Source organism: Scyliorhinus canicula, chromosome 12 (assembly GCF_902713615.1).
Source record: "Scyliorhinus canicula chromosome 12, sScyCan1.1, whole genome shotgun sequence".
Classification (NCBI taxonomy): Eukaryota; Metazoa; Chordata; class Chondrichthyes; order Carcharhiniformes; family Scyliorhinidae; genus Scyliorhinus; species Scyliorhinus canicula.
The window spans coordinates 85,171,705-85,198,146 of record NC_052157.1 but is presented as its reverse complement, the minus strand read 5'-3'; positions in this window follow the sequence as shown (position 1 = coordinate 85,198,146).

Below are 26,442 nucleotides of genomic sequence, written 5' to 3'. Positions count from 1 at the left end.
CCCGTTCTTCATATACAGGTCACACCTGCCCCGGAAGAGGTACCAGTGCACAAGAAAACGGAAACCGTCCCTCTTCCACCAGCGTGTTCGCCACGTGTTTAGCAGCCTATCTTCCTATTCGTAGCCTTACTGTCACGTGTCACGTCTGCCCCCCCCCCCCGCTCTTTGCTCCTTGCCCCGGCTCTCTGCTCCTTCCTCTGCCATTTATTTTTTTCCCCATTACTGCTTCTCCAGCCTCATTTTCCGGTGGTCCAATGTGTATTCTTGCCTCTCTCTTAACTTTTATATTTTGAAAATAATCTCTGCCTCTCTGCTTTTAGAATACCATCAGTTTGTATTATTATTTCACCTTCCCTCCTTTTGTCGATTTTGTGTTCTCCTCTGCCCCCTTTTAAGGGCTTCCCAATACCCTGGCTTCCCACTAATCCTCGCCACTTTGTCTGACTTTTTATTTTATTTATATGATGTGCTTGACTTCCCTGCTCAGCCATGGCTGCCTCATCTTCCCCTGAGCATGTTTCGTCATCCTTGGAATGAATTTGTCCTGTACCCCCAGAATAACCCCCAACAACGACAGTCATTACCGTTCCACTGCTTTCCCATCTAGTCTCCCCTTCTGCTGATTCTGGTAAGCTCCTCCTTTATGAAGAAAGAACGGTAGCATAGCGGTTCGCACAGTTGCTTTAGAGCTCCAGGGTCCCAGTTCGATTCACGGCTTGGGTTATTCTCTGTGTGGAGTCTGCACACACTCCGCGTGTGAGCGTGGTTTTCCTCCCGGTGCTCCGGTTTCCTCCCACAGTCCAATGGTGTGCAGTATCGGTGGATTGACCATTGCAAATTGTCCTTATTGCCAAAAAAGGTTAGGTGGGGTTACTGTGTTACGGGGATAAAAGGGATAGGGTGAAGGTGTGGGCCTAATGTAGTGTGAGCTTTCCAAGGGCCGGTGCGGGCACGCTGTGCTTAATGCCCTCATTCTGTACTTTAGATTCTGTCTTGTCGTTTACTTTATTAAATTACGATGCAATTACAGCGGATTTAAGTGCCTTCTTGTCACACTTCAGCGGGAATTTAATCGTCTTGAGGTCACTGCCACCCTCAGGGTTCTTAGGGTTCCTTCACCTTATGTTCCCTCATCAAGACTGCCTGATGAAATTGCTCAAAAACAGAATTCCCTGTTCTAAAGTAGGATCTGTCACACGCTCGACCCAAAAATAAATCTCTTAGACATTCCACAAATTCCTTTTCTTGGGATCTATTGTCAAACAGATTTACCCAGTCCACGTGTACATAGACGTGACCCATGATTATTGTGATACTGCCTTTGTTAGGTGCCTTTTTCGTCTTCTGATTTATTTTCTGTGCAACATCCCGACGACTGCCACTTGGCTGTTACATAACTCCCATCAGGTTTTTTTTTACCTTTGTGATCCTCAACTCTGCCCACACATACTCTTTGCCTTCCGATCCCATTTCACATCTTCATATCGATTTAAATTAATTATCTTCTAACAATACATACCATTCCGCTTTGCCCATCTGCATATCCTTTCGATGTGGCACATACCTCGGATATTGAAATCCAAGCATAAATCCTCTTGCCGCCAGTTTGAATGTGGGCAAGCAGCTCATTTACCTTTTTCCGTATACTGCGTGCATTGTGTACAATACCCGCAGTCCTACATTGACCACCTCGCTTCTTACATTTGCGTTATTCAGTGAGTTGGTCAAAAAGCAGGTGAAAGTTACTGAGAGAGATAGAAAATGGGTGACTAAAAGTCAAAGCAAGAGCAGGAAGGCAGTTAAGGTGTCACTGCGGTAATTTCCCTGCAAATCAGACATACCGCTTTGTATACTATTGAGGGAGATGGCTCTGCTGCGCAGCAGCGCAGGAAGAAGAATGGCAGGGCTATTGTGAAAGGGGACTCAATCGTAAGGGGAATAGGCAGGCAGTTCTGCGGACGCATTCGAGCCTCCAGGATGATATCCCCCCCCCCGCCCCCGCTGCAAGGGTCAAGGATGTCTCGGAGCCGCTGAAGAATATTCTGGAGGGGGGGCCGAGATGAGGTCAACAGCCAGCTGTCGAGGTGCACATAGCCACCAACAATATAGGTTAAAAACGGGACGAGGTCCAACAAGCTGAATTCAGGGTGTTTGGAGTTAAGCTAAAATGTAGGACCTTAAAGATAGTAACCTCAGGATTGCCCCCCTGGGTGGGCTATTTGCTTAAGCTGTGGTGGAGGGTTTAAACTAATGTGGCAGGCGGATGTGTACCAATGCAGGAAGTCGAAAATAGTAAAACTGGGACAGAAGCAAAGGCAGGAATCGGGAACGTGTAAGGCAGAGAAGTCATAGTCAAAAATCAAAAAGTGCGACAGTACACGGTACAATGACTGAGTGGATCTCAGTGCATAGGCCCAGTAATACTAAAACGAATAAAACGGGAAGTAAAAACAAATATTGTAAGCAACGTGGCAGATTGTTACATGAAAATATGGGATCAATGACATGGAAAATTTGGAGAAAATTTAAGAGGAAATATAACTTAGGAAAGGTTACTTATCGATGTGTTAAGATTCAAGACAGAGGTACAAAAGCCAACATAAGTATACTTCACCTAAATTCTCGTAGTATTCGGAATAAATCATCGTGAATGACTATGACTTAGTGGCCATTACTGAAACATGGTTAAAGGATGGTCACAACTGGGAGTTAAATATCCGATGGTATCAAACTATTCGGAAGGACAGAGTGGATGGTAAGGAAGGTTCTGTAGCTCCGTAATTTAAGGATGCCATCCTGGCAATACGAAGGGATGACATTGTTGCGATGGAGGATAAGATTGAATCCATTTCGGTGGAAATCGGGAATAGTAAGGCGAAAAAGTGACCGATAGGAGTCGTCTACAGGCCACCAAATAGAAACATTTTGGTGGGGCAGGCACGAGATAAAGAAATAACTGATGCATGTAGAAATGGTACAGTAGTTATCATGGGGGATTTTAATCTACATGTCGATTGGTTTAACCAGGTCAGTCAAGGCAGCCTTGAGGAGGAGTGTATAGAATGTATCCGCAATAGTTTCCTAGAACAGTATGTAATGGAACCTACGAGGGAACGAGCGGTCCTAGATCTGGCCCTGAGTAATGCGACAGGATTGCTGAATAATCTCACAGTTACGGATCCTCTCGGAAGGAGCGATCACAATATGGTGGAATTTAAAATACAGATGGAGGGAGCGAAAGTAAAATCAAATACTGTTGTTTCGTGTTTAAACAAAGGAGATTACAAAAGGACGAGAGAAGAACTAGCTAAGGTAGACTGGGAGCAAATACTTTATGGTGAGACAGTCGAGGAACTGTGGAGAACTTTCCAAGCGATTTTTCAGAGTGCTCAGCAAAGGTTGATACCAAAAAAAGGAAAGACGGAAGAAAGAGGGAACATAGACCGTGCATATCTACGGAAATAAGGGAGAGTATCAAATTGAAGGAAAAAGCATAAAAAGTGGCAAAGGTTAGTGGGAGACTAGAGGACTAGTAAAATCTTTAGTGGCAACAGAATGCTACAAAAAAGCTATATAGTAGAGTACGCTAGTTTATGAGAGTTAACTTGCTCAGAATATAAAAAAAGAAAGTAAAAGTGTCTACAAAAATATGAAACAAAAATGAGTTACTAAGGTAAATATTGGCCCTTCAGAGGATGAGAAGGGAGGCCTAATAATGGCAGATGAGGGAATGGCTGAGGAACTGAACAGCTTTATGGGGTCGGTCTTCAGAATGGAAGATTCAAATAACATACCAGTGACTGAAGGAAATGAGGCTATGACAGGTGAGTACCTTGAGATGATTGTTATCACTAAGGAGGTAGTGATTGGAAAGCTAATGGGGCTAAAGTTCGACAACTCTCCTTGCCCTGATCAATGTACACCCGATTGCGAAAAGAGATAGCTAGGGAAATTGCAAATGCACAAGTGATAATTTACCAACATTCATTAGACTCTTGGATGGCACGGGCGGATTGAAATTTAGCAAACGTGACACCACTGTTCAAAAAAGGACGCAGGCAGAAAGCCGGTAAATATAGGCCAGTGACTAAGTAGTAGGGAAAATGCTGAAATCTATCATCAAGGAAGAAATAGCGAGGCACCTGGATGGAAATTGTCCCATTGGGCTGTCGCAGCATGGATTCATAAAGGAGACGGCATGCCTAACTAACGTAGTGGAATTGATTGAGGACATTACCAGTGCAGTAGATAACGGATAGCCAATGGATGTGGTCTATATGGATTTCCATAAAGCCTCTGACAAGGTGCCACACAAATCATTGCTTCATGACATAAAGATGCATGGCACTAAGGGTAAAGTGGTAGCATGGATAGAGGATTGGTAAATTAATTGAATGCAAAGAGTGGGGATGATTCCGTGTTTCTCTGGTTGGGAATCATTAACTAGTGGTGTCCCTCAGGGTGCAGTGTTGGGCCTACAATTGCTCACAATTTACATAGATAATTTGGGGTTGGGGACCAAGACAATGTGTCCAAGTTAGCAGACGACACTAAGATGAGTGCTAAAGCAAAAAGTGCAGAGCATACTGGAAAACTACATAGGGATTTGGATAGGTTAACTGAATGGGCTGAATGGGTAGATGGAATACAATGCTCACAAATGTGAGGTTATCCATTTTGGTAGGAATAACAGCAAAATAGATTATTATTTAAATGGCAAAATATTAAAACATGCTGCTGTGCAGAGAGAACTGTGTGTGGTAGTGCATGAGTTGCAACACGTTCGTTTACAGGTGCAACAGGTGATTAAGAAGGAAAATTGAATTTTATCCTTCATTCCTAGTGGGATGGAGTTTAAGACTCACGAGGTTATGCTGCAATTGTATAAGGTGGTAGTGAGGCCAAACCTTGAGAATTCTGTTCAGTTTTGGTCTATTTTGCTGACAAAGGACGTAGTGGCACTGGAGGGTGTGCAGAGTAGATTCACGAGGTTCATCCCAGAGCTGAAGGGGTTGCATTACGTGGAGACGTTGAGTAGACTGGGACTGTCCTCGTTGGACTTTAGAATGATGAGGGGGATCTCATAGAAACATAACATTTTGAAGGGAATAGATAGGATAGATGCGGGCAGGTTGTTTTCACTGATGGGTGAAAGCCAGAACTTGGGGGCATAGACTCAAAATAAGGAGAAGTATACTTAGGACTGGGTTTGGGAGGAACTTTTTCACCCAAAGGGTTGTGAATCTATGGAATTCCTTGCCCAGTGAAGCAGTTAAGGCTACCTCATTAAATGTTTTTAAAATAAAGGTAGATAGTTTTTTTGAAGAATAAATGAATTAAGGGTTATGGTGGTCGTGCCGGAAAGTGGAGGCGAGTCCACAAAAGAATCAGCCATGTTCTTATCGAATGGAGGAGCGGGCTCGAGTGATCAGATGACCTACTCCTGCTCCGAATTATAATGTTCCTATGTTTATTTTCTTTGCTTAAACGTAGATTCCTGCCACCTGCCGTACTCTCACTTCTATTACGTGGTCTGCAAACATTACAAACCTCTCCCGAGAAATGTGCTTGTTTAACTAGTTTAAAGTCTTCATAATTGACTGTACTTCAAAATTCTCCTTTAACTCCTATTTTCCAATTCTGAAGGAACTGAACCGCCCCCGCTACACTATTTGGTATAAAGCACTATCTGCAACAATAGTTTTGTGATTCTTGTATAAGCGTGGTTCAACTGAAGATCGCCTCTTCGGACCAGATTCCATCTTGCCCAGTATGGGTGCAAATTGCCCATGAAATCAAACCCATTACTCAAACTCCAATCTTCCTGCCAATTTATATGCAACGATATTTCTTCCTGAAGGCATAAGTGAGTTTTAATATGAGGAAACTTTAGTTGTCCAAATATCAACTGGGTTTCGAAGAACATAAGGAGCATTGCGCATGTAATATTATTGTACTGTGTCAAGGAAAATACTAATTCCTGTAAAGAAAAAGAAAAAAATCAGAAATAAATGGATTTAACTGGGACTACGCTTTGGATACTGTCGTGGGGACGACTTACCAGGCCAGCCGGGGGGTACAGGTCTCTGGCACAGAGTCTGTCACTGTTGCTCAGAAGGGAAGGGGAGTGGAGAAGAACATTAGTCTCCATAGTTAGACTCCATAGTTAGCGGGATAGCTAGGATATTCTGTGGGAACGAGAGAAACTCTTGGTTTGTGTGTTGCCTCCCAGGTGCCAGAGTCCGCAATGTATCGGATCGTGTTTTCGGGATCCTTAAGGGGGAGGATGAGCAGCCCCAAGTCGTGGTCCACATAGGTACCACCGATAGAGGTGGGGAAAGGGTAGGGATGGAAGGCAGGAATTCAGGGAGCTGGGGAGGAAACTTAGATCCAGGACAAACAGAGTGATTAACTTTGGGTTGTTACCCGTGCCACGTGCTAGCGACTGGAGGAATAGGGAGAGAGAGCAGTTGAACACGTGGCTGCAGGGATGGAGCAGGAGGGAGGGTTTCAGATTCCTGGACAATTGGGGCTCATTCTGGGGTAGATGGGACCTGTACAATGGGTTGGTCTACACGTGGATCAGTGGGGTACTCATATCCTGGGGGGGGGGGGAGGATTGCTAATGCTCTTCGGGAGGGATTAAACTAGTTCAGCAGGGGATTGGGGACCTGAATTGTAGCTCTAGTACTCAAGAAGCTGAGAGTAGTGAGGTCATGAGTAAGGTTTCAAAGTTGCAGGAGTGTCCCGGCTAGATGGAAGGTGGTTTAAAGTGCGTCTACTTCAATGCCAGGTGCATCCGGAATAAGGTGGGTGAGATTGCGGCATGGATTCGTACCTGGCACTTCGAAGTTGTGGCCATTTCGTAGACATGGGGAGAGCAGGGTGAGGAATGGTTGTTGCAGGTGCCGGGGTTTAGATATTTCAGTAAGCTCAGGGATGGTGGTAAGAGAGGGGGAGGGATGGCACTGTTAGTCAAGGAAAGTATTGCGGTGGCAGAGAGGATATTTGATGAGGATTCGAATACTGATGTTGTATTGGCTGAGTTAAGAAACAGGAAAGAAGATGTGACCCTGTTAGGGCTTTTCTATAGGCCTCCGTAAGTTCCAGAGATGTAGAGGAAAAGATTGCAAAGATGATTCTGGAGAGGAGGGAACGTAACAGGATTATTGGTATGTGGTACTTTAACTTTCCAAATATTGACTGGAGACACTATAGTTCGAGTAGTTTAGATGGATCCGTTTTTGACCAATGTGTGCAGGAGGATTTCCTGATGCAGTATGTAGATAGGCCAACGAGAGTCGAGGCCGCATTGGATTTGGTACTGGGTAATGAACCAGGACAGGTGTTAGATTTGGAGGTAGGTGAGAACTTTGGTGATAGTGACCACCATTCGATTAAGTTTACTTTTGTGATGGAAAGGGATAGGTATATACCGCAAGGCAAGAGTCATTCTGGGGGCAAGGCAATTATGATGCGATGAGGCAAGACTTAGGATGCATGGGCTGGAAAGGAAAACTGCAGGGGATGGGCACAATAGAAATATGGAGCATATTCAAGGAACAGCTACTACGTGTCCTTAGAATATATAGATAAAACAGTACAGCACAGTACAGGCCATTCGGCCCTCGATGTTGTGTCGAGCAATGATCACCCTACTCAAACCCACGTATCCACCCTATATCCGTAACACAACAACCCCCCCCCCCCCCCTTAACCTTGTATTTTAGGACACTACGGGCAATTTAGCATGGCCAATCCAGCTAACCCGCACATCCTTGGACTGTGGGAGGAAACCGGAGCACCCGGAGGAAACCCACGCACACACGTAGAGGACGTGCAGACTCGACACAGACAGTGACCCAGCCGGGAATCACACCTGGGACCCTGGAGCTGTGAAGCATTTATGCTAACCACCATGCTACCGTGCTGCCCCTTGATAATTATGTACCTGTTAGGCAGGGAGGAAGAGGACGAGCGAAGGAACCCTGGGTTACTAAAGCAGTTGAAACACTTGTCAAGAGGAAGAAGCAGGCTTATGTAAAGATAAGACGTGATGGTTCAGTTAGGCCTCTTGAGAGTTACAAGTTAGCTTGGTGGAGAGAAAGCTAAGAAGAGCCAGGGGAGGTCATGAGAAGTCTTTGGCAGGTAGGATTAAGACTACCCAGAAAGCTTTTGACAGATATGTCAGGAACAAATGAATGACTAAGGTAAGAGTAGGGCCATAAGACCATAAGACCATAAGACATAGGAGCGGAAGTAAGGCCATTCGGCCCATCGAGTCCACTCCACCATTCAATCATGGTTGATTTCAACTCCATTTACCCGCTCTCTCCCCATAGCCCTTAATTCCTCGAGAAATCAAGAATTTATCAATTTCTGTCTTAAAGACACTCAATGTCCCGGCCTCCACCTCCCTCTGTGGCAATGAATTCCACAGACCTACCACTCTCTGGCTGAAGAAAGTTCTCCTCATCGCTGTTCTAAAGTGACTCCCTTTTATTCTAAGGCTGTGCCCCCGCGTCCTAGTCTCCCCTGCTAATGGAAACAACTTCCCTACGTCCATCCTATCCAAGCCCTTCATTATCTTGTAAGTTTCTATTAGATCTCCCCTCAACCTCCTAAACTCCAATGAATATAATCCCACGATCCTCAGACGTTCATCGTATGTTAGGCCTACCATTCCTGGGATCATCCGTGTGAATCTCCGCTGGAACAGCTCCAGTGCCCGTATGTCCTTCCTGAGGTGTGGGGCCCAAAATTGCTCACAGTATTCTAAATGGGGCCTAACTAGTGCTTTATAAAGCCTCAGAAGTACATCCCTGCTTTTATATTCCAAGCCTCTTGAGATAAATGACAACATTACATTTGCTTTCTTAATTACGGACTCAACCTGCAAGTTTACCTTTAGAGAATCCTGGACTAGGACTCCCAAGTCCCTTTGCACTTTAGCATTATGAATTTTGTCACCGTTTAGAAAATAGTCCTTGCCTCTATTCTTTTTTCCAAAGTGCAAGACCTCGCACTTGCCCACGTTGAATTTCATCAGCCACTTCTTGAACCATTCTCCTAAACTGTCTAAATCTTTCTGCAGCCTCCCCACCTCCTCAATGCTACCTGCCCCTCCACCTATCTTTGTATCATCGGCAAACTTGGCCAGAATGCCCCCAGTCCCGTCATCTAGATCGTTAATATATAAAGAGAACAGATGTGGCCCCAACACTGAACCCTGCGGGACACCACTTGTCAAGCCACTTGGCCAGTCAAGAACAGTTGTGGGAAGTTGTGCGTGGAGACCGAGGAGATAGGAGCGGTGCTAAATGAGTGTGTCGTCTGTATTCACACAGGAAAAAGACAACGTTGTCGAGGAGAATACTGAGATACAGGCTACTAGACTAGAAGGGCTGGAGGTTCATAAGGAGGAGGTGTTAGCGATTCTGGAAAGTTTGAAAATAGATAAGGCCCCTGGGCCGGATGAGATTTATCCTATGATTCTCTGGGAAGCTAGGGAGGAGATTGCTGAGCCTTTGGCTTTGATCTTTAAGTAATCTTTGTCTACAGGAAAAGTGTCAGAAGACAAGAGGACATCAAATGTTGTCGCCTTGTTCAAGAAGGGGAGTAGAGATAACCCCGGTAACAATAAAGTGAGACTTAATTCTCTTGTGGGAAAAGTCTTGGAAAGGTTTATAAGAGATAGGATTGATAATCATCTGGAAAGGAATTATTTGATTAGAGATAGTCAACATGTTTTTGTGAAGGGTAGGTCATGCCTCACAAACATTGCGTTCTTTGAGAAGGTGACCAAACAGGTGGATGGGGGTAAAGCAGTTGATGTGGTGTATCTGGATTTCAGTAAAGCTTTTGATAAGGTTCCCCACGGTAGGATATTGCAGAAAATCAAGAGGCATGTGATTCAGGGTGATTTAGAAGTTTGGATCATAAATTGACTAGCTGATAGAAGACAAAGTGTGGTGGTTGATGGGAAATGTTCTGACTGCTGTCCAGTTACTAGTGGTGTACCACATGTATCTGTTTTGGGGCCGCTGCTGTTTGTCATTTTTATAAATGACCCGGAGGAGGGCGTAGGAGGATGGGTGAGTAAATTTGCAGATGACACTAAAGTCGGTGGAGTTGTGGACATGCACTGGACATGGACATTAAGAGCCCTTTTCCTCGGATGGTGATTTCCAGCACGAGGGGACATAGCTTTACATTGAGAGGAGATAGATAAATGATAGATGTCAGATAGATTTATGCACAGATAGTAGTCAGGGCATGGAATACCTTGCCTGCAACTTTAGTGGTCGCCACATTAAACGCATTAAAATGGTCTGCACGAAGGATGTCACAAGTTACAGAGGGACATAGATAAGCAGCAGAGCTGGGCTGACAGGTGGCACCTGGATGTTAATGCACAAAAAGTTTGAGGTAATTATTTTTGGAAGGAATAACAGTAAGGCAGAGTACTGGGCTAATGGTAAGATTCTTGGTAGTGTGGAATAGCAGAGAGATCTCGGTGCCCATGTCCATAGATCCCTGAATGTTTCCACCCAGGTTGAGAGGGGTGTTATAAAGGCGAACGGTGTGTTAGCATTTATTGGTAGAGGAATGGAGTTTCTGAGCCATGAGGTCATGTTGCAGTTGTGGAAATCTCTGGTGAGACCGCATTTGGAGTATTGCATGCAGTTCTGGTCGCCACATCATAGGAAGGATGTGGAAGCATTGGAAAGGATACAGAGGAGATTTACAAGGATGTTGCCTGGTATGGTGTGAAAATGGTACGGGGAAAGGCTGAATTACATGGGGCTGTTTTCGTTCGAGAGAAGAATGTTAAGAGGTGACTTAATTGAGGCATACACGATGATCAGAGGATCAGACTGTCGAAATTAAGAGCATTTTTCCTCGGATGGTAATGTCCAGCACGAGGGGACAAAGCTTTAAATTGAGGGGAGATAGATAAAGGACAGATGTCAGAGGTGGATTCTTTACACAGAGAGTAGCAAGGGCGTGGAATGCCCTGCCTGCAACATTAGTGGACTCACCCACACTAAGCGCATTCAAATGGTCATTGTATCGGCATATGGACGATAAGGGAATAGTATCGAGGGACTATAGAGAGGTTTCACAGGGCGTGTCAATATCGAGGTCCGAAGAACCTGCACTGCGCTGGAATGTTCTATGTTCAATGTAACGGTAAATCTGACAAAGCTGCGAAAGGATGTCGCTGATGATTTGGCATATTGGAAAAAGCGCGGGACCTGAGACTCCGGGCAGAGATATAAAAAAGAGCGAGAGCTTCAAGACCAAGTCACAAAGTGAAGATTTAAAAAGCTCAGCAACTGCATTTCAGAAGGGAGGTTTTAAAAGAGCGGGAGCTGAGAATCACAGGGGGGATTATAAAGAACACCAGCTGCGTGTCTGGGTGGTTAATCAAAAAGAGTGGGAGATGTGAGTCACAGAGGAAATTTAAAGAGATAGAGGGAGCTTAGCATCAGAGGGCTGCATAAAAAATAGCGGAAACTGAGAGTCAGAGCGGAGATTTATAAAGAGCGACAGCTGAGAGTCAAAATAGAGATAAAAAAAAGAGTGGGAGCTGAGTTCTTGCCGAGGTTTGAAAAGAATGAAAGCTATTTCACAGTAGAGATTTGAAAAGAGAGAGTGATGTGGGTCAGAGCAGAGACTTAAAAAGAGCGGGTTCTGAGATTGAGACTGGAGAGGCAAAATCAGCAGCTCCCCGTCAGTGGCGAAGCTCAGAAAGAGTGGGATCTGACTGTCCGAACACATATTTAAAAGAACGTGAACTGAGAGTCCAACCGGAGACAAAAAATAGAGCAGGAGCTGAGAGTCAGAGTGGGGATTTAAAAACAGCCGGAGCTCTGCTTCAAAGAGCAGAAAGAAAAGAGCGGAATCTGATAGTCGGAGCTGAGATTTCAAAGGAGCATGAACTGCGAGTTAGCAGAGAATTTCAAAGAGCAGCAGTTGCACGACAGAGCGGAAGTTTAAAACGGACAGGAGCTGTGAATCAGAATGGAGCATTTAAACAAGCGGGAACTGAGAAGTGGAGCAGAGATTGGAAAATATTTAAAAAGAACCGGAACTGAGATTACGGAAGAGATTTAAAATGTGCGGGAGCTGGGAGTCAGAGCGGACATCCAAAAAAGAGAGCTCTGTGTCAGAGTGCAAATTGAAATTACCTGGAACTGCGAGTCAGAGCGTAAATTTAAAAAGAGCGGGACTTCAGAGTCAGACAAGAGATTTAAAAACAGCGGGAGCTGAGTGCCAGAGTTCAGAAAAAAAGGTCGGGAGATAAGAATCAGTGCAGAGATTAAAGATAAGAGTAAACTGGCGAGTCAGATCGGAGATTTTTTAAAAATGAAGGAACTGAGAGTCGGAGTGAAGATTCAAAAAGTACAGCTGCTATGACTCAGAATGGAGTTTCAAAAGAGCCGGAGCTCCGAATCAGAGGGGTGATTATAAATAGCAGCAGGTGCGAGGCTGAGTGGATAATGGAGTTGGGAGGCAGTGCAGGAACTAAAAAGAGTGGAGTTGAGTCTTAGCGGTAAATTTAAAATAGAAGAACGCATGGGTCAGGGTGGAGATTTAAAAAGAGCAACAGCTGCCCAGCAGTGAGAAAACCTAAAAAGAGCAGGAGCTGTGAGTCAGAGCGGAAATTTCAAAAGGTCGGTAGCTGAGAGCAAGACTTAAAATAGCAGTAGCTGAGACATAGCTGATATTTAAAAAGAGGGAAAGCTGGGTTATAGAAGGGATTTTAAAAGTGCGGGAGCAACGAGGAAAAGTGTAGATTTAAAGCGAGCAGGAGCTGTGTGTTAACGCAAAAGTTTAAGAAGACCTCAAGCTGGGAGTGTTTCGTGGAGATTAACAAGGACTAGCAGCTGCAGCTCAGATGCAGATTCAAAAAGAGGGGGAACTATGATTCAGAGAGGAGATTTAATGAAGAGGGAGCTGAGCGTCAGAATGCAGTTTCATAGCGGGTGCTGAGAGACAGTGCGGAGCTCGAAATGGAGCAGGAGCTAAGACTTCGCGGATATATAAAAAGGCGGAATGCTGGGTGACAGGAGATATTTAAAAAGAGCGAGAGCAAAGAGTTACAATGTCGATTTAAAAAGAGCCGGAGCTGCAATTCGGAGAGGAGATTTAAAATGATCTGGAGCTTGACGAAAGAGCGGAGATTGATAGTCTTTAGTCTCACAAGTCGGCATTCATTCCCGTCCCAGCCTGTCCAAACAGGCGCGGAAATGTGGCGACTCGGGGCTTCTCACAGAAACTTCATTTGAAACCTACTTGTGGCAATTAGCGATTTTCATCTCATTTTTAGTTTCACGGTTTACACTACAATAAATTTACTGTTAAAACACCCTAGTCGCCACATTCCGGCGGCACTTCGGGTGCACAGAGGGATATGTCGAATGTCCGAAATTCCTAACAACACGCCGTTTGTGAACTGTGGCGGGAAAATTTAGCACATGACGGTAACTCATCTAAGGCACAGGGAAAACGTGCAGACACCACACATACCGTGACACAAGCCGGGAATCGAACGTGGGACGCTGGAGCTGTGAAGCAACAGTGCTCAACAATGTGCAAACGTGCCGCCCAAATAAGCAGTAGCTGTGAGTCAGAGCAGAAATTTAAAACGAGAGGCAGATATGAGTCAGAGAAGATATTTCAAAAAAGAGAGAACTGTGCATCAGTGTGCAAATTTCAAAATAGCAGGAGCTGCGAGTCAGAGCAGACATTTTAAAAGAGTGGGAGGTGGGTGTCAGAGCGGAAATTAAAAAGAGTGAAAGTGAATCTGAGAGGAGATTCAAAACGAGCAAGAGTTGAGCCACAGTAGAGATTTAAAATGTGCGGGAGATGAGAATCAGAGGGGAGATTTCAACCGAGTGCGAGATGAGAGTCAGAGCGGAGATTAAAATAGAGTGGTCGGTGAGAGTCAGAGTGGATATTAAAGGAGAGCTGCAGATTTGCGACAAAGCAGGAGCTGTGAGTCAGATTTGAGGATTAAAACGAGCGGAAACTGAGAATTGGAGCAGGAATATAAAATATTGCGTTCTCAGATTCAGAGGGGAGATTTGGAAAAGAACAGAATCTGCGAGTCGGACCAGAAATTTAATCGGAGCGGGAGCTGTGAGTCAGAGCATATATTTAAAGAGAGAGAGCTTCGTGTTAGAGCGGGAAATTAAAAAGTACGGGAAATGAGTCTTCGCATAGATTAAAAAGAGTGAAAGCTGAGTGATAGCGGAGATGTAAAACACGAGCCAGAGTAGAGATTTAAAAAGCCCGGGAGCTGTGAGTCAGTCCTGATATTTTAAAAGAGACAGGGAGAGCTGAGCGTCAAAACACAGCTCTAAAAATAGTGGTACCTGCGAGTCAGAGCGAAAATTTATGAAGTGTGGGAGATTCGAGTAAGTGACTATATATATACAAAAACGACAGCTGATTTTCAGAGCGGAGATTTAAAAAGAGCAGGACCTCAGAAACAGAGAGGCGAGAAAAAAGAGCAGTAGCTGCGAGTCAGGGCAAAGATTTAAAAAAACTGGGAACTGTGAGTCAGAGCGTATATTTGAATACACAGAGGATTATTTGAATAAACCTGAGTGTCAGAGCGGAGAGTAATAAAGTACGGGAGCTGAGTCTTAGCGCAGAATTAAACAGAATGAGATGTTTCATTATGGCAGAGCTATAAAAGGAGAGTCAGAGTGGCGCATTAATAAGATCAGCAGCTGCGAGTCAGAACAAAGATTTAAAAAGTTCGGGAGCTGTGAGTCAGAGCGGATTTCTTAAAAGAGAGTGACAGATGAGCGTCAGAACGCAGCTGTGAAAATTGTGGGACCTGGGAGTCAGTGCGGAAATTTAAAAAGAGTGGGGGGGTTCGAGTCAGTGAGAAGCGAGATATAAAAGTAGTGAAAGCTGAAAGTCAGAGCGAGGATTTAAAATGAACGGGAGCTGAGAGTCAGGGAGGAGATATAAAATAAGCAGCAGCTGTGAGTCATGGCAGACATGCTGCGAGTCAGAGCAGAGATTTAGAAATAGCGGGAGATTAGCGGCAGAAGGCAGCTTTAAAATAAAGGGAGCTGCGAGCCCGAGCGGAAATTTAAAAAGTGCGGGAGCAGAGAGTCAGAACAGAGAATTAAAAAGAGCGCGAACTGAGTCTCAGTGCAGATATACAAAAGAGAGAAAGCTGAGTTACAGCAGAGTTGTAAAAGGAGAGTCAGAATGGAGATCTACAAAAAACTGCAGTAGCGAGTCAGATCAGAGGTTCAAAAAGAGCATGTGTTGGGAGTTAGGGCGCAAAGTTACAAAGTGAGGGCAGGGCGCGAGCTGAGCATCAGAGAGCAGCTTTACAAATGTTCGGAGTTGCGAGTCATAGCGGAAATTTAAAATATGACAGGACTCAGTTCAGATATTTGAAAAGAGCATGGGGTACGAGTCAGAGATTTATTTAAAAAATAATGGGAGATTTGAGTAAGAGTAGAGATTTCAAAACAGTGAGAGGGGTTAGAGCGGCGATTTTAAAACAGAGAAAGCTGATGGTCAGAGCTGAGATTTCAATTTAGCAGGAGGTGTAAGCCAAGCGGACATGTAAAAAGAGCGCAGCTGTGAGTCAGAATGGAAATTTAAAAGGAGAGAGAGATGAGTGTCGGTGCGAAATATTAAAACGATTTGGATCTGACTATTCGCGACGATTTAAAGCTGAGTGATCGCAGATATTTAAAAAGACAGAAGCTGAGACAAACAGCGGAGATGGAAAAAGAGCGGTGGCTGAGAATCAGAGCGGTATATTAAAAAGGGCGGGAGTTGAGTCACAGCAGAGTTTATAAAGAGCAGGAGCTCAGAGTCAGAGCGGACTTCAGAAAAGAGCGCAGGTTTCAGTCAGAACGGAGTTTCAAATAGAGTTGGAATTCAGAGCCAGAGAGGAGATTTAAAAAGATCAGAAGCTGTGAGACAGAGCGGAAATTAAAAAAAGGCCGGGATTGAGTGTTGGAGCATTGATTTCAAAAGGGCCAGAGTCAGAGCGGAGATTTAAAAAAAGCGGCAGCTGAGAGTCAGAGAGGAGATATAAAAAGAGCAGCTGCTGCGAGTCAAAACATAGATTTAATAAGAGTTGGAGCAGTGTTTCATAGTCGATAGCTAAAAAAGAGAGAGGGAGATGAGCGTCTGAGCGTATAATTAAAAAGTGCAAGAGCAGAGTATTAGCGCAGATATAAAAAGTGCGAAACATGACTGAAAGCAGATTGGTGAAATGAGAGTAAGAGTGGAGGGATAGAAATAGCTGCTGTTGCGAGGCAGAGCAGAGGTGTAAGAAGAGCGGAACCTGTGAGTCCGAGAGAATATTTATAAAGAGAGCGAGAGAGCTGAGCATCAGAAGGCCACTTCAAAAATAGCACAAAGAGACGTTTTACAACACCAGATTAAAGTCCAATAGGTCTGTTTCAAATCACTAGCTTTCCGAGCACTGCTCCTTCCTCATGCGCTGGTGTGGACGGGGCAGTCGGGACTCGGCGTTTTTCCGAGAATCGGCGGGCCGGCCGTCGAACAGCCCCCGACAGGCGCCGTGCCAAGCAGACCTGCGCCAATGGCTGAGAGGCAGAGGGCAGCTTTCTCCAATAAGGGGGTTACATCTCGAATCAGTCCGGACTTTTCTTGAGAAAGTCCGGACTGATTCACCATTTTTAAGTGATTAGCAGGGCCCCATAGTGCGCCACACGGCTCCGTCTGCCCGTACGAGGCACTGCACATCCGGCCGCGTGTCCGAAAATGCTCGCAGTGGTCGCCTGCGGCGCTGGCACCGCAGGACCTGTTGGACCGACAGAGCGGGACGGCGCCGAAAAAGTTGACACCACCCCCTACCACCCATATCGCGTGCGCACCCCGTTCGGTGACCCCTGATGCAGGGGAAAACTGCGCACAACCAGAGGGATCGTGAGAGAACTGGAGGCTGTCCACAGGTACTGCGCCCGCTCACACTACACGAGCAGATGGCACTGGAACTTTTTTGGCGGAGCCGAGGATCGGGAGATTGCACCTTGCCAGATCGGATGCCCACCGGCAAGTGAGATTTCCCTGATTGACTCTACCCCCTCACCCGCCCCCCCTCCACCTGTTCGCATCGTCCTCCCCTACCCACTCGACCCCCTCACCCCACTACAGGTTTCTAAGGGTACAAGCTGTCTTGTGTTTTCCACGACATGCCACAGGACATCCCAGCCCGTCTGGCATACCCCGGCCACGACCAGTGCCAGTTCCAGATGCACCCAGGGACGCACACCACGGTGGGGAGGGGGGATGGCAAGGATGGCCTTCCACCGACACTGGTACTAAGGACACAGACGCACAGAGGACGGACAGCCAGCAAACGTATGCATAGAGAATGGACACGCAAGACACTGATGCACAGAGGAAAGACTCCCAGCAAACTGACAGCCAGGAAATGGAGACGCGGACACATATATGGACGACAGCCAGATCAGTGACATACAGAGGACGGCGACACAGTTGACGGGCAGACTGGACTGTGACGCTCAGATGGGGGGCGAGACAAGAACCATCAGCCCAAGTGTCGACTCAATTGGTCCTTGACTCCGATGAGAACATGGACTTTGCGTGACTTCTGTCTCCAAAAACATCCTCCATCGCAGATACTATCACCTCGGTTGGGCACTTTAGTGAAGGAGCTTCTGGCACACTCACTGATGCACAGCACAGAGCCATAAGTGTGGAAATAGGAGCAGCTGTGAGGCCGGACTGTCGGAGGGCAGCCCGGCGCCATCAACCAGCTGCCTCCCTACGGTTTCCGGGTCCCTGGACTTTACAGACCCACCCCTAGACCCGATGCAGTGAGACACAATGGGACTGTCGAAGGATAGACGGCCAGCTTCCAACAGTTGCAGACGCAGTTCCAATTGTCCATCCGCGTTCATGAGCAGGGAATGGTGCCCATCATGGCTGCCGCGGAGGCCTAAACATGGGTGCAATGGTTCTGGTCGCCGGTCAGGTCATGCATGTCATGGGGCTTGATGTGCACGCGTCATCCGTGGCCAAGTACTGGGTTGTCCTCTTACAGGCAGCCATGTTCTAGAACCAGCTGGACATTGCAGCCATGCTCTGCAGTCTGTCCCCATCTCAGCAGGCCATTGCTGAGAGCAAAGGTGGCATTTTTCATGTGATGGGCGACTCTCGGCAGGCCATCGCTGAGAGGAATTTTTAAAAAATAAATACATTTAGTGTATCCAATTACTCTTTTTCCAATTAAGGGGCAATTTCGCATGGCCAATCCACCTATCCTGCACATCTTTCGGTTGTGGGGGTGAAACCCACGCAAACACGGGGAGAATGTGCAAACGCCACACGGACAGTGACGCAGAGCCGAGATCGAACCTGGGACCTCGGCGTCATGAAGCAACAGGGCTAACCCACTGCGCCACCGTGCTGCCCCCTGAGAGCAAATGTGACATTGCCTGGGCGATATCCCAGACTCAGCAGTCCATCGCTGAGAACATTGGCGCCATTCTCCGGTGCTTGATGGCGTTGCACATGCCCAGAGAGAGGTCGTACAGTCACAGGCAGTGATGGGACACTCCCCTGGGTCCATCGCAGCTGATGATGTTAGGATCCTTGTCGATACCACAGCGGGCCTCCAGAACTGGCAGCAACAGGTGTCTGTGATGCCTCGGAACTTGTCTCTGATCGCACTCATGTCCCATAGGAATTCCCGGGGGCTACCGATACTGGGGCCCTTTCCGGTAACTCCTGCAAGGGAGTTCCCAGAATAGCGCAGATCCTCGGTCTACCCGAGTTTCGTCCCTGGTGCGTCTGGTGGTGAGGAACACCATAACACCACGCCTTCCAGCACGCCCGTGGAGCAGCCTGACACATCCAAGCTGGGTCGCGCCAGAAAAAGCGTGCCAACGGGCAGCCAGGTCGCAGGGCAGGCGTCTCAGCAGTCCGCCACCACTCCTGCTGTACTGTCTGGGGAAACCGAGCCGAAGTGGTAGGGCCCGTATGGTCAGGACGTTTGACACCTGGTAAGTTGGCAGGCGTGCAGGGCAGAGATTAGATACAGGGGCTAGGGCACTTGTATGTTCCCGTTCCAATTATACTCACTGTTACACCAATGCATGATGCCTCTGTGTTCTGTCCAATGCCGCGGCGTCGGGTAGCGGACCATGTGCTACTGTCTTCGAAGAGCGATGGGACGTTGATCCCAGGTTAATGCAAATCTCTCCCCGCACACCCCCACCCCCCAGTCTTCCACGGAACACCGATGCCAGCTACTCAACATGAACATGTGATGGACTGTCCAGAACGTATGCAGGGACCGTCCAGGTGGAGGATGTAACCGTGGCCATTAAACAGACAATGGCAAAGGATTCGGAGCTCCCAGCTCATCGGAAAGCGGCTTGTCATCATTCCCTATGGCATTGATCACACCCACTTCCACAAGCAATTCTATGAGACCAGCCTGTTGTGGCACAGGTGGATGGATTGTGGATGGGCGCTGTCCATGTGGTGGTGTGAGAGGTAAAGTTGCTGGGAGGTACAGGATGTGCTACTCATGGGTGATGTTGGAGGTCGGGGTGCTGGGTGGTGTCATACAGACTCCCATCCATATGCAGTCTCAATGTCGGGCTCTTGCCCCCATCGTCCCCATCCTCCTCATCTGGAGAGGCGTCCCCGCCCTCGGGCCCACCCCTGCTAGTCTATATTGTGGAGGACGCAGCAGACCACAGCGATGCGGCCGACCCGCTCCCACAGGTACTGGAGGGTCCCTCCAGAGCGTCCAGACACCGGATGCGCATTCCAACAAGCCAACCTGCCGTCAGATCAGATCCCTGGTTTCTGCATGGGCCTCATTGTATCGGTTTTCGCATCCAGCTGTGGCCTCCGTATAGGTGTCGCCAGCCACGACCATAACGGGTAACACTTGTCCCCAGGAACCTGCCCCTCAGCGGGGGCAGGGAGGGGGGGAGTTGCGTCCCTCGAACATGGCGGGGATGAACGATTATGCCAGTACAAAAGCGTCAAAAGAGTCAGAGCAGAGATTTAAAAAGAGCAGAATGTGAGAGTCAGAGTGGAGAAAGGAAAAGAGTAGCAACGAGAGTCGGAACAGAGATTCGAAAATTCTGTGTACTGTGAGTCAGAGAAGCGATTCAAATAGAGTGGGAGCTCAGAGACAACAAGGATATTTAAAAAGAGCACCAGCTGCGAGTCACAGCAGATGTTTGAAAAGAGCAGGAGCTGTGAGTCAGATCAGATATTTAAACTGTCAGCAGAGCATGACATTGCAGTTTTAAAAACAATGGAAGCTACCGAGACATGGAGGAGATTTAAAAACAGCCAGTGCTGAGATTCAGAGTGGGGATTTAAAACTAGTGAGTGGTGAAAGTCAGAGGAGGAATTAAAAAATTGGATCATCTACTGTTCAGGGCCGAGATTTAAAAAGAGTGGGAGATGTCACTCAGGGCGGAGATTTTAATAAAAAAGGGGGAGCTGACAGACAGAGAGCAACACTAAAAATATCTGGAATTGTGATTCGGAAGGTAAATTTTAAAATAACAGTTTCTGAGAGACAGAGCAATGATTTTAAGTGAGCAGAGACTGAGTGGCAGTGCGGAGATTAGAACACGAATGGTCGCTGAGTGAGAGCAGGGAATTAAAAGAGTGTTAACTGAGAGACACAATGGAGAATTTCAATGCGCGGAAAATCAGTGTCGGAGCGCAGAACTAAACACAGTGGGAGCTGAGTGTCAGAGCAGAGCGCTAAAAATACTGAGAGCTGATAGTGAGAACGGATAGTTAAAAGCAGCAGGTTCCGAGAGTCGGAGAGGAGATTTAGGAATAGCGAAAGCTGAGGTGCAAAGAAGATATTTAAAAAGGGCGGGATCTGTCTATCAAGGCGCAGATTTGAAAATAGCAGGAGTTGAGAGTCAAAAGTGAGATTTAGAATGAGTGGTAATATCTTGGGCCATGGTTTAGAGATCACCAAAGTATATCATGGAGTTCACGTGATGCGAAAGTTTGAACAGATATGTGTTATGGGGATCACAAGGGTCTACCATACAGGTATTATGCAACAGAGATCCAAAGTATTGTTGAAACAAACAACGTTTATTCTATGAATCCAGTTAACATCTTATTAACCCACAGCAAACATCTTGCCAAATGCCAGCAATGATTGCCCCTCAAAAAGGTACAGCACTCTGGTGGGAACTCGGGAACACTGAGTAACTTTCCGCAGAACATTCAGAATCCCAAACACGTTTCAACATATTGCATTCCTGACAGAAACAGGTATCATTTTGAAATTATCAAGTTATCTCGAGGCATACTTTAGAGAGATAGAGAGAGATGTACACTGTGTTTGAATGCAGCACTCTAATTGAAAACGAAACTAAAACACAGAGCCTAAAACAGCTTCCAGTTCAAAGCGAAAGTAAAAAGCAGGGCAGAACTCAGCTTAACCAAGACAATGTCATGACTGAAGCTACTGGAGAAAACAAGCATTTCTTCAAGTGACATTCACATTACACTTCTTCATATGAAGAAAACAACTTTAAGATAGTTTCATTTTTCAGCTTTTTACTTTCTTTTAAACCACACTGACAATAAACATACCTTCTCAGAAGCAAAAACAAAACATCCACACATTTATTATAACAAAGTCCATTTTAGTTCCTCTTCCTGCAAATTAATCCCTCTTAATTACGTCGCTTTGGACAAGAACGTCATTGCACGATCCATCCATTTCTGTCCGCCACAACATGTATCTATAAGATCAGATGCTTTAGTTTAATGCGATCACAGAGCCCCTTGTCATTCTCGAACACAGGAGCATTGGTTCACAGAACCTTCAAGCAGTCAAATGTCTGTTGCCACTCCGCTGTCCACTGAAAGTTACTACGCTTCTTCAGCAAGTCCGTCAGTAGAACGACAGCACTGCTAAAATTCAGCACAAATGTCGGGTAAAATCCACTCATTCCAAGAAATCGCATGAATTCGCTTCGTCTCAAGGGGATTGGAAACTGCCCAATAACTTTTGTTATCAGATACCATTGGACCTGTCGAATCTGCCCGATTGTGTGGTCAAGGAAATTGACTTGGGCATTTTTCAATGCATTTTTGGCGAGTTTTGCCACCAAATCAGCGTCCTGAAGTCAATCGAATAGCTCCATCAGATGATTTCAATATTCTTTCCATGTCTGACTTAAATTACCAGACGGTCGATGAAGACCGCACAATTGGGTAATCGTGGATCGACTTCGGAGGTAAATCGTTGAAATGTGGCTGGAGCATTGTTCTTGACAAATGGCACGAATTTGAATTGATATATGCCATCTGGAGTCGCATAAGCTGGAATCTTCATACTCCTGACGGATACAGGTACCTGCCCATAATCATTAAGTCAATCAAGTTTGGAAATAAAAGCTGATTGTCCCAGCTTCTCAATGAAATACTCTAACCGTTGCACAAGACAAGAGGCTGATCTTGTAACTGCATTGACCGTACTGTAGTCGACACAGATCCATTGGGTATGGTCCGGTTTCGGTACCATCACTATGGGTGAGCCCATCGGCAGAAACCCACTTCAATTAAGCCACTTTTAACCATACATTTACTTTCCTTGCTAACCTGTGCCAATTTAAAAGTGTTAAGACTATATGGATGCTGTTAATTGGCACATCTACATCATATATGACCATTTTTGTACTTCCCAACTTATCTCCACAAACTGGCCCATGTGAATCAATACCTCTTTTACGTCAGTTCATTTTTTCTCTGGAAGGTAACTCAATTAATCCCAATTTTTAAGAATATCCTCCTTTTACAATTTAATTTGAGGGATGCCAAAATCAAAGTCATCTGGATTCGGTTTCTCACTTTGGGTTAAACTCATTACAACATCGTCCGTTTGCTATCCTTTCCTTTCAAAGTACCTTTTATGCATAATCACAAGACACACTCGGTGAGATTTCCTTCTATCTGGCGTAATTACCACATAACATACCTCACTTAATTCCCTTTCAATCTGTTAAGTTCCATAAAAACGTGTTTTTAAAGGTACACCTGACACTGGTAACATACAAAAACTTTATCTCCACTGGCAAACCTACAAGATGTTGCTTTCTTTTCCGCTACCATTTCATCAGATGTGCAAACTTTAAATGTATCGCCAATTCCCCTGCTCTATTTAATCGATCCCGAAGATTGACACGTAATCCAATAATGTAAGTTCCGAATGCTCACTCCCCAATTTTACATTAATCAATTTAAGTGGTCCTCTTATGCCCAAACATTAGTTCAAAAGGACTGAATTTGGTTGACTCATTAGGTGCATTCCTAATTGCAAACAGTGCGAATGGAATTCCTTCATCAGAATTCTCTCGATAGTCTTGACAATGCGACGTCAACATTGTCTTCATTGTCTGATGCCACCTTTCTAACGCTCTATGCAATTCTGGATGGTACATAATTGATTTAAATTGTTTTATTCCTAAGCTATCCATAACTTATTTGAACAAGCTTGAGGTAAAATCTGATCCTTTATCCGATTTATTTTCTGTGGGTAGTCCATGTCGTTTAAAGAATTTACGTAACACCTCCACAATCTTTCTTTCTGTAATATTGCGTACCGGAATGGCCGCTGCAAACCGACTAGACACAGCCATAATCGTCAGAAGATAAGAATTACCACTTTTCTTTTCAGGAAGCGGTCCCACGCAATCAATTAAGACCCTTGTAAAAGGTACCTCAAATCATGTAATGGTTGTGAGTGTCGTTAGTTTGATCACTGCTTGAGTTTGCCCTATTACTTGACATGTGTGACATGATCAACAAAATTTAACTGAATCTTTATGTAATCCAGGCCAAGAAAAATATTTTTGTTTTTGATTTTGAATTTACCTTACGCCCAAATGACATCCCACTGGTATCTCATGTGCTACTGGCAAAACTTCCTTTCTATACCACACCGGCAATACCATTTGATGAAACTCTGCCCGCATTTCATTTGCCAGCACTTGTAAAGTTTTCTTTTTTCTCATCTAAACATCTTTAATATTTACGGGAAGAGCATTCTGGTCTAAACTCAGGTTTATCTTCCGTGTATTCTTTAACATAAGAACATATGAACTAGGAGCAGGAGTAGGCCATCTGGCCCCTCGAGCCTGCTCCGCCACTCAATGACATCATGGCTGATATGTTGTGGACTCAGCTCCACTTTCAGGCCCGAACACCATAACCTTTCTGCAACATCCGTTTTATTTCTATATCTATAACTTTCCGGACCGGAAACTTTAAGCCTCATCGTCCACCTGTTCTTTTTCTTTTCCAACCATCTGATCAAAAATCGTTTTTTGATAATTGAACTTCAACTTTATCTTCACTCAATAAATTCTCCTCTTGTCTTAACCTGTGAATGTGCGACCTTGCTACAGCACAATCAGCAAATATCCCAGGAAATTGTCCTCCAATACTTTAGCTGTTTGATTTCCCACTGTCGTATCATCCACCGTGGGCGTCACTCCCACCTGCAAACCAGCTGTATAATTGCGCAAGGTAAACTGTTGTACTGTACAATATATATTTCTCTCTTACTCCTATTACCACGTTAAATCCCTTCACTTGTTTTTCCAACATGACCTTTCATAATGTAACACTACTCTTCTCAACCTGAATTCCACATATTACCACCTTTTCAGGCAATAGTACTCCCAAACTACATAACTTCTCAACTCTTACATTCAAAGATCGACTTGCTCCCGTGTCTCTTCAAATTGTGACGTCTTTACCTACTCCTCTCTGGTACACGTGAGTAAACTTTACACAGAAAAGCAATTGAGTTAAATAGATCTTGTACCTTCTTATGAATGACCTCTTGATCAGAATGCACATGCTCTTTCACCTCTGTCGCTGAATCTGGGCATTCCTTTCCCACTTTAACAAACCTCACTGACTTACACTGTTTTATCACATCAGCCTTCCCAGTGTTTTTCTTCAAACTGTGACTTTATATGGCCTTGTTTATTACCACTTGAAAGTTTCCATTTCTATTCCTTATTATCCTTATCAGATATCTTGTACCTCTACCACTTGTGTGTTCCCTTTTCCCCACTTTATATACCTCTCAGCCAGAAATTGATGTTGGAAACCAAACTTTGATTTATGAACGAATTCATTATAATCTGACATTTCTGCTGCTAACCTCACAATGATAACCCTCTACACTTCCACATGAGATCTCCCTACATCAGGATTGACTTTTTAAACTCCTCCAAAAGTGTTGCCGACGGGGCCATCTCTGCGCTGGCACCCGCACAACATGGCAGAGCCCTACATGTGCGCCAGCACGGAGGAACATTGTCCTCCCCTGGCCCGCTCTCGGGCCTGCTCACCTTGGAGACGCACCCCCCTCCGGATTTCGACAACCACAGCGCAACCACCAGGACGGCCCCTGCAGCAGAGAACGCCGAGTCCCGCTGAATGAACAAAGAAGATAGATCATTACGGGGCAGTGGAGGCCCTTCGGCACAAGATATTGTGCCGACCTGTGAAATCAATCTAAAGCCCATACACACTATTCCATTATCATTCACATGCATGCCCAATGACCATGACCTTTTAAATGCCTTTAATGTTGGCGAGTCCACTAGAGTTCCAGGCATGGCATGTCACGCCCTTACTACTTTGAGTAAAGACACTACGTCTGACATCTGTCATATGTCTATCTCCCCTCAATTTAAAGCTATGTCCCCCAGTGCTAGCCATCACCATCCGAGGAAAAAGTCTCGCAGTGTCCACCCTATCTAATCCTCTGACCATCTTGTCTGCCTCTCTTAAGTCACATGTTAACCTTCTTCTCTATAATGAAAACAGCCTCATGTCCCTCAGCGTTTCCTCATAAGTGCTTCCCTTCAAAACAGGGAACATCCTGGTAAATCTCGTCTGCAGTCTTGACAATGATTCCACATCCTTCCTATAATGCGTAAGCAGAACTGCGCGCAGTGCTCCAAATGCGGCCACACCAGAGTATTGTACAGCTGCAACACGATCTCATGGCTCTGAAAGCCAATGCCTCTCCCAATAAAAGCTAACACACCGTACAGCTGCTAAACAATCGTATACACCTGGGTGGCAACTTTCAGGGGTCTATGTACATGGACACTAAGAGCTCTCTGCTCATCACACTACCAAGAATCTTACCTTTAGCCCAGTTATCTGTATTCCTGTTATTACTTCGAAAATGAATCACCTCACACTTTTCTGCATTCAACTCAAATTTACTCCTCTCAGCCCAAATGTGAGCTTAGCTATGTCCCTTGTAACCTGCAACACCCTTCGGCACTGTCGACAACTCCTCCGACTTTAGTGTCATCGCAAATTTACACACCCATTCTTGTACGCCCTCCTCCAGGTGATTTATAA